Below are 14,623 nucleotides of genomic sequence, written 5' to 3' on the forward strand. Positions count from 1 at the left end.
TCGCAAACATTTGTGGAGTGGTAGGAGGGAGTGCTTTGAACAACAAACATACTAGAATTGCGGACCGGTGGCGGCTGAGTTTGATCACTTTTGTAAGTATTACTTGAATAACTCGAAAACTGCGGTTTCTAGCGGAAACGTACCGCAATACGAAATTTGAACTACATTAAATTTCTTACAGTTTGCACTAAGCTAGTGAGAGACTATGGAAATATGCGACGTAATTTATGAAGGTGAGTTATAACGTTGCGGGCTGCATAAAACGACAGCGATAGGGCCAGCTGAATCACGCTGTCTGTAAAAATTAAAGTGTTACTAAACTGTGCTGTGTGTGTGCGTGCCTTTGCTTCATGGAGAGACCCACTTGTAACGAGCAGTTCAGCGATGACGTCACGGTTAGCGCGAAATGCACGAGGATATTTTCCTTGATTCGCGGAACGCCGTAGATCTCCCAGCGCTTGGCTGTAGTTCCCAAAGCTGCCGCATGGCACCACGGAGCTCTGATGTGGATCAGCCGACGCCGGTCAGTCTGCCTCAAACAGTAACGTGGATCGGTCCCTTCTTAGTCGTTTGTGATTGTTGTTACTCACGAGGTGAGTTTGTTCATGTCGCTGGCTGTGTTGTCCGACTGTATACTGCACATCTTGGTTTATATTTGTCTTGTGGTGTTGAGTGTAGTTTGCAACTAGATACCTGACTTATTGTTGTTGTTGTTTTGGTGTTCAGTCCGAAGACAGGTTTGATGCAGCTCTCCATGCTACTCTCACCTGTTTCAAAATGTGTCCTACCAACTGATCCCTTCTTTTGGTCAAATTGTGACACAAATTTGTTTTCTCCCCAATTTTATTCAGTACTTCCTCATTGGTTTCATGGTCGACCCATCCAATCGTCAGCATTCATCTGTAGCACCACGTTTCTCTTGTCTAAGATGTTTATCATCCATGTTTCACTTTCAATAATGGCTACACTCCATACGAATACTTCCAGAAAAGATTTCCTAATGCTTAAATCTATAATCATGTTAACAAATGCTTTTCTTGCCATTGCGGGTCTACATTTTATATCCTCTCTACTTCGAACATCAGTTATTTTGCTGTCCAAATAGCAAAACTCATCTACTACTTTATGTGTCTGGTTTCCTAATCTGAATTTCTTAGCATCGCCAGATTTAAATCGACTACATTCCATTATCCTAGTTTTGCTTTTGTTGATTTTCATCACGATACAGTCCATTTCGTTCAACTGCTCTTTATTTATTTATTTATTTATTTATTCTTTGCCCATGGACTCCAGCTGAAAATCCAGCTGAGAGTATTGGGTGTGTCATACAATAGCCTATTAACATCAAACTTGATTTCAATATATATATAAATGAAACAAATGATTAAACAGAAATAGTCCATAATAATACAAAGGTTTTACATGTTTCACATTATATGTACACACAAATCAAAAAAACATACAGAAATGATAATTTTTACAGGTACATTTCAGTAATGATATATTTAAACACATCTTAGTATTCACTCAAACTGTATATACATTTCTCTGTGAATTATAGTTTCAAATGATTTTTAAAACATTTTAGATCTGTTTCTTTTTTAATGATTTTGGGGAGTTTATTAAAAAACCTTTTGCCTGCTTCTTCTGGGGCAGTCATAGACAGTTTTAGATTTCTGTTTATCATGTAGTAATTTTCATTTCCTCTTGTACCGTGTTTGTGTACATCTTTATTTAGGAGGTGTTTATCACTTGACCTTACCACCATTATGCTTTGGTATATATACAGTGAATATACTGTCATAATATTATAGTGTACAAAAGCTTGCCTACAGGTCTGTCTTGGTGGTATTTTTGCAATGCATCTCACTGCCCTTTTCTGAATTGTGAATATTCTTTTTAGGTAGCCAGCTTGTGCATTTCCCCATATATGAACCGAATAAGACAAATGTGGGAAGACAAGTCCATAATACATTGATCTGAGGACTTTATCATCCACAGTCTTAGCTGTTTTATGCATGATGAAGATCTGTTATTGGACCAGACAGTATCTCCTGTTGAGAGACAGGATTTGGTGTCTCATCAAAACTAAAAACAGTTTTATAAACTGGCATTCTGCTCCTCCTAGTGTATCTCCTACGACGGTACGGCATGGCTGTGTGCTGCGTGCTGCTGCCTGCAGTCGACTGATGCAGAAACAGGAAGCGCGCCGAAAGCTCCATTCAGCGCTGCCTTATCGCTTGCGCAACTTCCGCTGATAAACTTGATTTTAGTGCAACGCGGCCCTAGTAATACTAGGGGCCGCGTTCCCTGGCTGCCTCGCTAAACGGCTAAGTCCCGCTCAAGGTCACCCGCCTATAAGGCAGCGCACACAGCCATAGACTTCAAAGTCCTGTGCTGTCTCTGACGGAATTACACTGTCATGGGCAAATCTCAGTGTTTATTTCTTCTCCCTGAACTTTTAATTCCTTCTTCAAACTTTTTTTGGGTTCCTTTACTGCTTGTTCAATGTACATATTGAATAACATCGGTGATATGTTACAACACTAGTCCACTCCCTTTTCAACCACTGCCTCCCTTTCATGCACTTCGACTCTAATGACTGCTGTTTACAAGTTGTAAATTGCCTTTCGCTCCCTCTATTTTACTGCTGCTACCTTCATAATTTCAAAGAGAGTATTCCAGTCAACTTTGTCAAAACCTTTCTCTAAGTCTACAAATGCTATAAATGTAGGTTTGCCTTTCCTTAACCTATTTTCCAAGATAAGTCGTTGGGTTAGTTTTTATTCGCGTGTTCCAATATTTCTCTGGAATCCAAACTGATCGTACCCGTGGCGTGCTTCTGCCTTAACGTAGGTTTGCTATAATTTTTGTCTTGTATGTTAGATAACAAACTAGAACATTTCTCTCAAACTGATTAAAAATGGACCTAATTTGGGAAGCAGAAACCTAGACGCGTCTCTTAAGCTTGAAAAAAGTGAATTAATTAATGAAAATATTTTCTCGGCTTTGTTATTACTACTGTGTGCAGCTATGTCAAAATAAAACGGACCTTTGAAAGGTCGTCGCATGTCTAACACTGATTTCCCAATTAATGTTGAGCTTGTTCTGCCCAAAGTCACGTTTTTTGCCGATTCGGAATCATTAAAAAGTTTGGAGCGTGTTCTACAGGTACAATCCACTGGTTTCAAAGACGTAGGATGTTTAAACTTTACGACTGCACATTGCTAATTCCGCTGCTGTTACTAATTTGCCCTGTTTAACTTAAGCTGAAACAGAATAACTGTCCGTTTTTCTAAAGTGCTTGCGAGAACACGTTTGATTTACCCTTTACGCTAGCTAAATAATTCTGAATATCTGCTCTTCCTCCATGTGCAGTGGAAACAACACAGATTCTGCTTCTCGTTTTACGAAGAACAACTTTTCTTGGAATTAACAAGGATTTTTGCCGAGGAGCTTAAAACTTTTTGTACTGTTTTTATTTTACCCTCCAGCACACAGCTTTTGTACACACTTCATAGTATTGGCTCATGCTATTCTCTAAAGAAATATTTAGCTTTCATTGTTGGGTGAGCATTGTTGTGTGTATAAGATAACTTGGTTTGCTGAAAATGCATTATCTGCCTGGTTTTTTAGCTGATTGGCAGTATAACTTCTCTGATCTCGTATGTTTTAGAATACTAACTGTTTACATATTTTCTCAGAATGCCAGATTAATGTACTAAAGGATAATATGTGCGTCTGATATAACCTCAGTCATAGTCTATTTAAGAACATCATTATAGAACTACACTAGTGTTATGCATACAAAAATCAGGTTCAATATGTCCTGCAATTTCTCTTTTGCTGTGGCATGTACTTATACTATATTTTAATGACAAAAGCGTACTATAATAGTACAATTAACTGAAATGTATATAGCAATGGAAAATCCAGGATGGAATGAGGGTGACCAAATTATTTTCGGTGAAAACCGGGACACATTCACCCGGGTGCCAATGGACACCTCATTCCACATGCACCCAGGTTTCTTAATTTTAAAGTTTTGTTGATACATTATGTTAACCCAATCATTATAACTAATAAGAGGATACAAAAGATTGATATAATCTAGATTATCTGTATAATTAATGACATTTAATAAACATACATAGTAATAAAGAAATGTATTACGATTTTACAAAATTTTACAGCCATTCAACTTTTAATCAATTAATATTAACATGAGGTTTAATATTACTGAGCACTTTTACAGCCATTCAACTTTTAATCAATTAATATTAACATGAGGTTTAATATTACTGAGCACTTGTAGATGGAATTGACTGCCCGTGGAGAAAAGGGTATTTTGCACTGCCTCCAGCCTTCTTGATCATGTCTTTCTTCTTTGAAACACAGTGATAAAACTCGGCACAATCCTTTTTGTAGTTGTGCAGGGTCTGCAGGATTGCTTCAAGAGAGTCCACCTCCATTCTGTTTCTTTCATCAGTCCACTGGATATTCATGAACGAAAACACTTGTGAAGTAAAATTTGTCAGTATGCCGAGCTGATCAAAGAGAATGGAATCATCGATTTCAATCTCTTTACTCTTCAAATAAGAAACTGTCTCTTAAACACTTTCCCATTTTGGCATTCCCTTCAGTAACATATAATCAAACACCGGCGATGAGGGTAAATATGAGGCGCTCCACTTGCTGAGATATTCTACACAAGTGTCATAAAACTTGCTAACTTCTTCTCTAAAACTCCTTTCCTCTGCTTCTGATACTTATGCTCTTTTAAGGACAGATTTAACATTAAAAGAAATGAACTGCTGTTCTCTCCTCTTAGTAACAGTTTCCAGAGTATTTTTCAAAAAATCGTTTACCTCTATTACACTTTTCGTGCTTCCCTCAATTTCCTTTATCCCATGCTGCAAGGTGCTAAGCTGACTGTGAATGAACCATAAGTATGCTTCACTTAAAGGGTTACTGAAAAACTGAACCAATATTTTGGGGGCTTTGTCTTCATTTAGGAAAAAATCTTATAACGGTTCAAACAGGCGGATTACTCTTTCAACTGCTGGAAACAGTGATAACCAGCGAGTTTTCGAGTGACACATCACATTCATATTTTCAGTTCCCACATAATCAGAGAACTCCTTAAGTCTCTCTATTCTAACAGTATATATGTAAAAGTGTGAGTATACCTTCATGACGAGAGTTTCAACATCACAGCTTTATTTTAAATTGTCAGCAGATGTCTGCACGCTATTGTGTAAAACATGTGCAGGGCACCCTATGGCTTCAGTGTTTTCATGCAATGTCGCCTTTAATTTGATAAATACGTTGCATTTGCCTTGTCTTTTTAAACCACCGAAGTCTGTGTTGGTGTTGTCTCCACAAAATGCCACACATTTATTTTTCTCAAGATCAAACATTTCGATAGTATTCATACAAAATCTTGAAATTTCGTCAGATGTTTCATTAGGTAGGGAACTCACCTTCAAAAGTTTGGTCTGAATTCCCTGATTAATACCGAAAAACTGAACAACAAACGGAAATATTTTAGTGGCCTTATGATTGCTGGCATCAGTGGATATCTCGTAGAAAGAAGACTTTTTGATGTATTCAAGGCTTTCCTTTACACTCTGGGGAGCAATAACTCCTTTCACTAAGGCTGACACTTTAGTTCTTGCTGAACTAAACTTTTTGGCAATGGAAGAATCATCAAACATAATGCTGTTAAGCTTATTAGTACAATCACTAGATCTATAAGTTTGGTGATGTTTTACCGTGTGGTAGGCTAGTGTAAGCTCGGCTGCTCGAACTGTCGTCTCTTCACTTGACTTATGTTTCACAAAATAATTTTGTAGAGTTTTACTGCAGCTCGGTGCACTGTATCTGTTAATGCGTTTCTTTGACTTGATGTGATCAACTATGTCGGAACGTCCACAATGACTTCTACTAATAAAACAGTTACATACGGAACACTAAGCACGTAATCAAAACTAACTTTCTTAATGAAATTCCATTCCTTGGAATAACAGTCACTGAACTTGCAGGCACGTTTCGGCATTGCGTTTCACAATACTGCAGCAATAATACCACTAATATGAGAAAAAACTATTGCAGTTTGTCTGACAAAACATCAACTACTACACTGTTCTGACAATGAGTGTGTGAGTAAGTGGCGCGACAATCGGACGGTTTCATAGCTCTGTTACAATAATACAACTTACTACTTGTTGGCCAAAGTACCGCTCAAAGTAAATTATTGCCTCAGTGTATCAGTACTTATGCTGCGATTACTAGTATGGGACAACGGAGATTTTAGACAAATAAGCTAAAATATATTAATTTCTTGTGTTGTATTTACTTTAATATAGCGAAATCCCAAAAATTTGAGAAAGTTTCACGAAATGTATTTAAAAACTGAATTCCGGGACTTTTGAGCGTCCCGAAACAAATTTTCGGGACACCGGAACACAGGGATGAAAACCGGGACGTTTGGTCACCCTACATATAGGCACAGCTACAAGAGACTGGTCAAGTGTGTGTGTGTGTTGTCTTTTTCTCGACAAAGACTTTGTTGGCCGAATACTCACTTTCCGACAGTATTTATGTTGTGCCAATCTGCGACTCGGCATCTCCACTAGGGTAGCAACTACCTTTTTCATAATATTATTAAAAAGTATATAACGTGCACGCAGTCATATTTACCATTCAGGCTGTATAAATTTTCACTGTTGTATCAGATATAAAACCTCACTAAATTCATGTTACTATTGTTTCGGAAATACACATATGAAAAACCTTACTTGCGAGCTTTTACTTTATAAGCAGCATTTTTTCAGTAGGATTACTCTCATTTCGTTATAACGAATAAAATGCAGTAGTATGAAGTGAATTACTATGTAAAAGTAATTGTTGTTGTTGTTGTTGTGGTCTTCAGTCCTGAGACTGGTTTGATGCAGCTCTCCATGCTACTCTATCCTGTGCAAGCTTCTTCATCTCCCAGTACCTACTGCAACCTACATCCTTCTGAATCTGCTTAGTGTATTCATCTCTTGGTCTCCCTCTACGATTTTTACCCTCCACGCTGCCCTCCAATGCTAAATTTGTGATCCCTTGATGCCTCAAAACATGTCCTACCAACTGATCCCTTCTTCTAGTCAAGTTGTGCCACAAACTTCTCTTCTCCCCAATCCTATTCAATACCTCCTCGTTAGTTACGTGATCTACCCACCTTATCTTCAGCATTCTTCTGTAGCACCACATTTCGAAAGCTTCTATTCTCTTCTTGTCCAAACTAGTTATCGTCCATGTTTCACTTCCATACATGGCTACACTCCATACAAATATAAAAGTAATTAAGTGAAATGAAATAGAAACCCAGAGGGACATTTGGCTTCAAACTGAGGCAATATACAGGACGTCCCAAAAATAATGACCCTATTTTAACTTGTAATAATATTGAGACAAATGTCACTAGGTATGTGAAACAGCTCTAGATGTAATTGGCATGGTCTAGAGTTTCAGAAAAATTCGCTAGATGTCGCTACGAGCGCTGACCTGGAGCGTGCAGCTAATCTCGCGTAATGGACCCAACTTTTTTGAGGAAGAAACCGTAACAGAACAATCATATCTTGTAATACTACGGAACTGGTTATTCCCACAACTTGACTCTGACAATTTCATCTATCAGAAAGATGGAGCACCACCGCACTAGCACAACATCGTGCCCAGTTTCCTCAGTGCCAACGTGCCTCAACGTTGGATAGGGCGTACAGGACTGCGAGATCAGGCTTTACACTCTTGGCCTCTTAGGTCCCCTGACATAACACCATGTGATTTCTTCCTGTGGGGATATGTTAAGCAATGTTTTTACGTTCCTCCTTTACCTCGTGACATTGATGAACTAAAAACCAGAATATCGGCGGCTGTAGCTTCAGTGACAGAACACATATTACACTCACTTTGGGATGAATTCGGCTATAGGCTAGATGTCGTCCATGTAGCCAATGGAGGACATATTGAACGTTTATGATGGATTTTTATAAACTTCTGTCTTCTCTGAGTACTTTAGTATGCAATTTATTGGTGTTGAAGCCCTTCTTCCTAATAAATAATTCTATTTAAAATCGGGTCATTCTTTTTGGGACACCCTGTATAAGCGGCTTCAGGAAATGACGACGGCATAGTGACTGGCAACAAACTGATGCTGTAAATGCCGCTCATCCAGTAACGTGATATTCACTTAGGTCGAAAAGACTGGTAGCTAGTCAACAAGCAAGAGTTTATGGGTGGAATTGATACAGCTGACAAATATTTCACAGTATAGAGTATCTATCAAGGGTAAGAAATTGGATTTCCCCATAACTGCAGATTTTGTCAGTGTAGCTGAATACAATGTTGTTGTTGTTGTCTTCAGTCAGACGTTTGATGCAGCTCTCCATGCTACTCTATCCTGTGCAAGCCTCTTCATCTCCCAGTACCTACTGCAGCCTACATCCTTCCGAATCTGCTTAGTGTATACATCTCTTGGTCTCCGTCTACGTATTTACACTCCACGCTGCCCTCCAGTACTAAATTGGTGATCCCTTGATGCCTCAGAACATGTCCTAACAACCGATCCCTTCTTCTGGTGAAGTTGTGCCACAAACTCCTCTTCTCCCCATTTCTATTCAATACCTCCTCCTTGGGTATATGATCTACCCACCTAATCTTCAGCATTCTTCTGTAGCACCACATTTCGATAGCTTCTATTCTCTTCTTGTCTAAACTATTTATCGTCCATGTTCCACTTCCATACATGGCTACACTCCATACAAATACTTTCAGAGACGACTTCCTGGCACTTAAATCAATACTCGATGTTAACAAATTTCTCTTCTTCAGAAACGCTTTCCTTGACATTGCCAGTCTACATTTTATATCCTCTCTACGTCGACCATCATCAGTTATTTTGGTGTCCGCCCCAGTAGCTGAGTGGTCAGCGTGACGGATTGCCGTCCTCTGGGCCTGGGTTCGATTCCCGGCTGGGTCGGAGATTTTCTCCGCTCAGGGACTGGGTGTTGTGTTGTGTTCATCATCATTTCATCCCCATCCGGCGTGCAGGTCGCCCAATGTGGCGCCGAATGTAATAAGACCTGCGATATGGCGGCCGGACCTGCCCCGCGAGGGGCCTCCCGGCCATTGACGCCAAACGCTCATTTCCATTTTCAGTTATTTTGGTCCTCAAATAGCAAAAGTCCTTTACTACTTTAAGAGTCTTATTTCCTAATCTAATTCCCTCAGCATCACCCGAGTTAACTCGACTACATTCCATTATCCTCGTTTTGCTTTTGTTGATGTTCATCTTATATCCTTCTTTCAAGACACTGTCCATTCCCTTCAACTGCTCTTCCAAGTCCTTTGCTGTCTCTGAGAGAATTACCATGTCATCGGCGAACCTCAAAGTTTTTATTTCTTCTCCATGGATTTTAATACCTACTCCGAATTTTTCTTTCGTTTCATTTACTGCCTGCTCACTATATTGATTGAATAGCATTGGGGAGAGGCTACAACCCTGTCTCACTCCCTTCCCAACCACTGCTTCCCTTTCATGTCCCTCGACTCTTATAACTGCCATCTGGTTTCTGTACAAATTGTAAATAGCCTTTCGCTCCCTGTATTTTACCCCCGCCACCTTCAGAATTTGACAGAGAGTATTCCAGTCAACATTGTCAAAAGCTTTCGCCAAGTCTACAAATGCTAGAAACGTGGCTTTGCCTTTTTTCTAAGATAAGTCGTAAGGTCAGTATTGCCTCACGTGTTCCAACATTTCTACGGAATCCAAACTGATCTTCCCCGAAGTCAGCTTCTACCAGTTTTTCCATTCGTCTGTGAAGTATTAGTTGTGACTTATTAAATACAATGTATGGTAGCTCTAAAAAGGAGTACATGGCAGTGTATCGAAGAATGGTCACTGCATTTCTGGGATAAAACTGCCATGTTACTATGCAGGTGGAAGGCCATCTAAAACTGCAAAAACTGGTTGTAGGTTTGACAAGCTGGATCACTGTCACAGATTTGTAACTAGATCCTGTTCTGAGAAAGAAGAAACAACTCCACTATCGCCAGTGTTTGAAAAATCTACAACACAGTTTAAATGTGGTGTAACACTTCATATTTGTGCTTTCATACTGTTCCATACGAAATAGTAGGAGTATTGCTTAACAAATAGTCACATTGTTTTAAGTACACGTATATACAGCTGAAGTCCTTCCAGAAGAAATTCTTCCAATCCATCTGTGGCATGAATCAGCAAACTAGTGTTTAGTAGTATTAGTTGAAAACGGTCTTGGCTGCAATTTTAGTTTTTTTATTTATCAACTACGCGTTTCACCTTATTCAGGCATCTTGAGGGTGATGTACATAGAAAACAAGAGAACAAATACAGCTGTTTAAGGATCGCGATCGCGTTGTGCAGACATGGATAACCTAAAAGCATGTATAAACAGATCAAATACTGAAAGAGCAAATACTTTAATTTGGTATTTCTTAGGACGATCCTTTAGTTTAGCTAAAGGGCATCGTCGGGTACGTCAGGCCAACATCGCCTTCGTTAACCTCAGTAAATACTAGAAATATAAAATAGTAAAAACGGATAAAGAATTGACCATTTATCGGACACTCGGACTCTCAGAAATCAATCATTTTGCCGAAGCCTTATGACGAGGCCTTACCTTTCTAGATGGACGTGAGTAACTCCAAGACCTGGATAACGCGCACACGTTCACAGGAACAAATAATAGTATAAGATGGGTCTTAAGTAGTTAGGCGTGTGCTAATACTGACGCCTAATACAGAATCACCTAAATAGGTGGCGCTGCCAGGCAGCTGCTGGTAAGAATAAAAGATCGTAAACCGGATATACATAGCCACTAAAACGTAATAAATATAATGCACATAAAACATTAACAAGATAAAATTACTAGACGCAACACCTCTGCATTAATTTATCCAAAAATTATGACGGAGTAAAATACAAAAGAAAGCCTATAATTTAAAATATAATATCACGGTGTATAATACAACACACAGATGCGGTGCCTAAACGGGTATGGTGTACCATATATCACTACAACGAGAACATTACTAACACAGGACTATAATTTCGGATGAAGAGGTCCACCTATAACACGCAATACTGCGTCATACGGAGCAAGAACTTCTAACTAACAATAAAATTCTTTTTATAAAAATAACATAGTAAAATTATTACGCTTGAAAGATACACACCAGCGTGGGAGGTAATCGTAATGCGAGTGAACTTCTTTCCCATTTCCATTTTATACTTAGATTAAAATGTGTATGATACCTCGACATTTGAAGCCACAAACTCGCAAGTCATTTTCTAGTCAAGAAACTCTTAAGGGGTTGGCTAACATGACGACATAAGGCCAGAGAGGAAAGGTGTCATATTTAGACAGAAATGCGAGAGCCCCAGGATTACATTAATAACACCGATTTCATTACTTCTAAAAAAGGCCCGATTAGCGCCCAATATTTGGTCGTTTAGGAGGGACAAATATTTGTCCTCCATATGCCAAAATATTTCAATTTCTTCTAAAATGCCGGCCGGGGTGGGCGAGCGGTTCTAGGCGCTACAGTCTGGAACAGAGCGACCGCTGGGTTCGAATCCTGCCTCGGGCATGGATGTGTGTGATGTCCTTAGGTTAGTTAGGTTTAAGTAGTTCTAAGTTCTAGGGGACTGATGACCTCAGAAGTTAAGTCCCATAGTGCTCAGAGCTATTTGAACCATTCTTCTAAAATGTTTAACTTCTTACCCTTTTGTGCAGAATGCAAAATTTTAAGATTATGTGCTTACGGAGAACTGTGGCCACTGGCTTTAAGGTCTTGAGCAAAGGGAGAGTTCTCTTTTACCTGTCCCCATCTTTTGAGGAGATGTTCTTGTAATCTAATTTTAAAGGTTCTGCCTTTTTGTCCGACATGTCCTACAATACAATCGCGACACTCCAGCAGTTATACCCCCGATGCAAAATGGTTGTTCTTTTCAGGTGATTCATTATGTATGTACATAAACTGGAGATTGCAGCCGCGGAAAATACTATACGAGAGCCCGCTCCCCGAAAACGTTTTCCCAGTTCATAACTAAAATTGCCCATAAATGGCAAAGCAATGTAATTGTGTTCCTCGACAGAAACTGCACTGGGTGTACTCCGAAGGGGCATTGATATTTTGTCTTAGTATAACTTTTCAACTAGCCCGACGCTGTAGCCGTTATTACGGGCTATATACTTTAGATGAATGATAGCATCTATGGTCGTGGATTTCCTAAAAATATCTGTGGATACTTCGTTATCACGCAGCTGTAACCGCAGATCTAGGTTCAAATGACTCTGAGCTCTATGGGACTTAACATCTGAGGACATCAGTCCTCTAGAACTTAGAACTACTTAAACCTAACTAACCTAAGGACATCACACACATCCACGTCCGAGGCGGGATTCGAACCTGTGACCGTAGCGGTCGCGCGGTTCCAGACTGAAGCTCCTAGAACCGCTCGGCCACCGCGGCCGGCGCAGATCTAGGTAGTTGAGGACTCGGTCAGTATTCATATCTACATGTGTGAAAATCATCTTTGGATGAAAGGCATTAAATTCATCAACTAAACTCGAAATTTCGGATTCATCGCCATTAAGCACGATCAGAATGTCGCCAGCATAACGCTGATAAAATATCCTTCCAGGAGGATGAAGTATTTTTCAGAAACAATGCAATGTAAAAATATTATACACATGTAATCTAAATTATGATTAAGTGATTAATTAAAGTCTTCATTAAAATGCAAACTGTGGTGTCACCGCCAGACACCACACTTGCTAGGTGGTAGCCTTTAAATCGGCCGCGGTCCGGTAGTATACGTCGGACCCGCGTGTCGCCACTGTCAGTGACAGCAGACCGAGCGCCACCACACGGCAGGTCTAGAGAGACTCCCTAGCACTCGCCCCAGTTGTACAGCCGACGTTCATTGCAATGGTTCACTGACAACTACGCTCTCATTTGCCGAGACGATAGTTAGCATAGCCTTCAGCTACATTTGCTACGACCTAGCAAGGCGCCGTATTCAATTGATAATTAATATTGTGAAGCATGTATCATCAAGAGCGATGTTCTACAAATGTGGATTAAAGTTAAGTGTTCCAGAAGCTACGTACTTTTCTTTATAGCATTCATTACGTATCCTGTTTCAGACCTCACGCCAGCCTGCGTGAGTTTAAGAGCGTGCCTAACGGCTTCCTCTCATTATGTCTAGGCTGTCTTGTCTAGACACAACATATTTGGCGACGAGTCTCAAAAGTGGATTTAGCGTTCGTATTGCCGTAATTTACTTGTGTCATGGCTTCGCCACAATCTCCAGATGTACTGTCCGAATTTTATCGCTTGCAGAATCAGCAGACGCAGGCGTTATTGGATGCCCTTGGACAGCTCGTCCAGGGTCAACGTGCAATGCAAAACGATGCGGCAGCCGCCGCTCCACCGCTACCGCAGCCACAACATGCAGTTGCACCACCTTTTCGTCAATTCGATGCGGCACTGGAAAGCTGGACGGAGTGGTCACGCCAATTTGGATTCCATCTCGCCGCCTACAGAATTCAAGGTAACAAGCGGCAGCCTTTTTTGTTGGCATGTGTAGGTGTGTCCACCTACCGTGTGATAGTGAAATTGTTTCCCGACGCGACGTCGCAACTCTGTCCTACGAAGAAATTTTGTCTGCATTAGATGCATATTTCAAGGAATCAGTCAATGTAGTTGCAAAATGGTATACGTTCTTTCATACAAAACGTACAGCCGGTCAAACTAATCGGGAGTGGGTTGCAACTTTGCAAGGCCTTACTAGGGATTGTGCTTTTGAGTGTGAATGTGGCCTCCCTTATTCAGATACTATGGTGCGTGATGCAATTGCACAGAATGTTTCTGATGTTCGTATACGGGAGCAAATTTTGAAACTAGTCAATCCCTCCCTTCAACAAGTGATCGACATATTGGATAGGCAAGACACACTTGACTTTGCTCAGGAATCATTTGAACCTTCGCCAACTGTGTGTCACGTTAACCGGCCCCGGGCGAGCTGCACGGAACAGTAAACAGTCCTCGCGCTCGTCCGCGCAGCTGCTGCCAAGCTCTCAACCACGTGTCCCGTGGCAGCAGGCAAATGCAGTGCTAAAATCATGCCTGCGGTGTGCAACCAGACATTCGCGTGAGAATTGCCCGTCACGCCAAGCAATTTGCTTTTTCTGTAATAAAAAAGGACATGTTCAGAGTGTTTGCCAGAAACAGCTCAGATCGGACATTCACCACCATCCCGGCCCTTTGCTTCGCGCCGGAATCAGAATCGAACCAAGAATACTCAGGCTTGTGAACCTTTGCCCATGAACATTCATGTAGTTAATTCCACTCCGCCCAGTGCCACTCTCTCTAACAGTGACTGTGTTCGTCCCACAAACAGTGTGCGTCGACGTCGCCGGAAATCACGTCAATTAGCAAGTGATTCTGTACCAGTGTCTGTTCACGTTGCACGAGACAGTCGCTCTTGTCGTCAGCAGGACAATAAACTTTTTGTAGACTTGGACAT

General features: G+C 40.6%; 1 protein-coding gene across 3 annotated transcripts in view; it reads left to right on the forward strand.

Moving 5' to 3' along the window:
- The first annotated feature begins 508 nt into the window (after nucleotides 1–508).
- The window catches only part of LOC124551103, a 214,512-nt gene continuing 200,397 nt past the window's right edge, over nucleotides 509–14,623 (forward strand). For 2 of the 3 annotated variants that reach the window (XM_047126034.1, XM_047126036.1), the window contains exon 1: nucleotides 509–593. The gene's annotated coding sequence lies outside the window, so the exon portion shown is untranslated. The remainder of the gene's footprint in view (nucleotides 594–14,623) is intronic. The other variant, XM_047126035.1, reaches the window with a different exon arrangement.

The sequence above is a fragment of the Schistocerca americana genome, chromosome 9, assembly GCF_021461395.2.
Source record: "Schistocerca americana isolate TAMUIC-IGC-003095 chromosome 9, iqSchAmer2.1, whole genome shotgun sequence".
Taxonomy (NCBI): domain Eukaryota; kingdom Metazoa; phylum Arthropoda; class Insecta; order Orthoptera; family Acrididae; genus Schistocerca; species Schistocerca americana.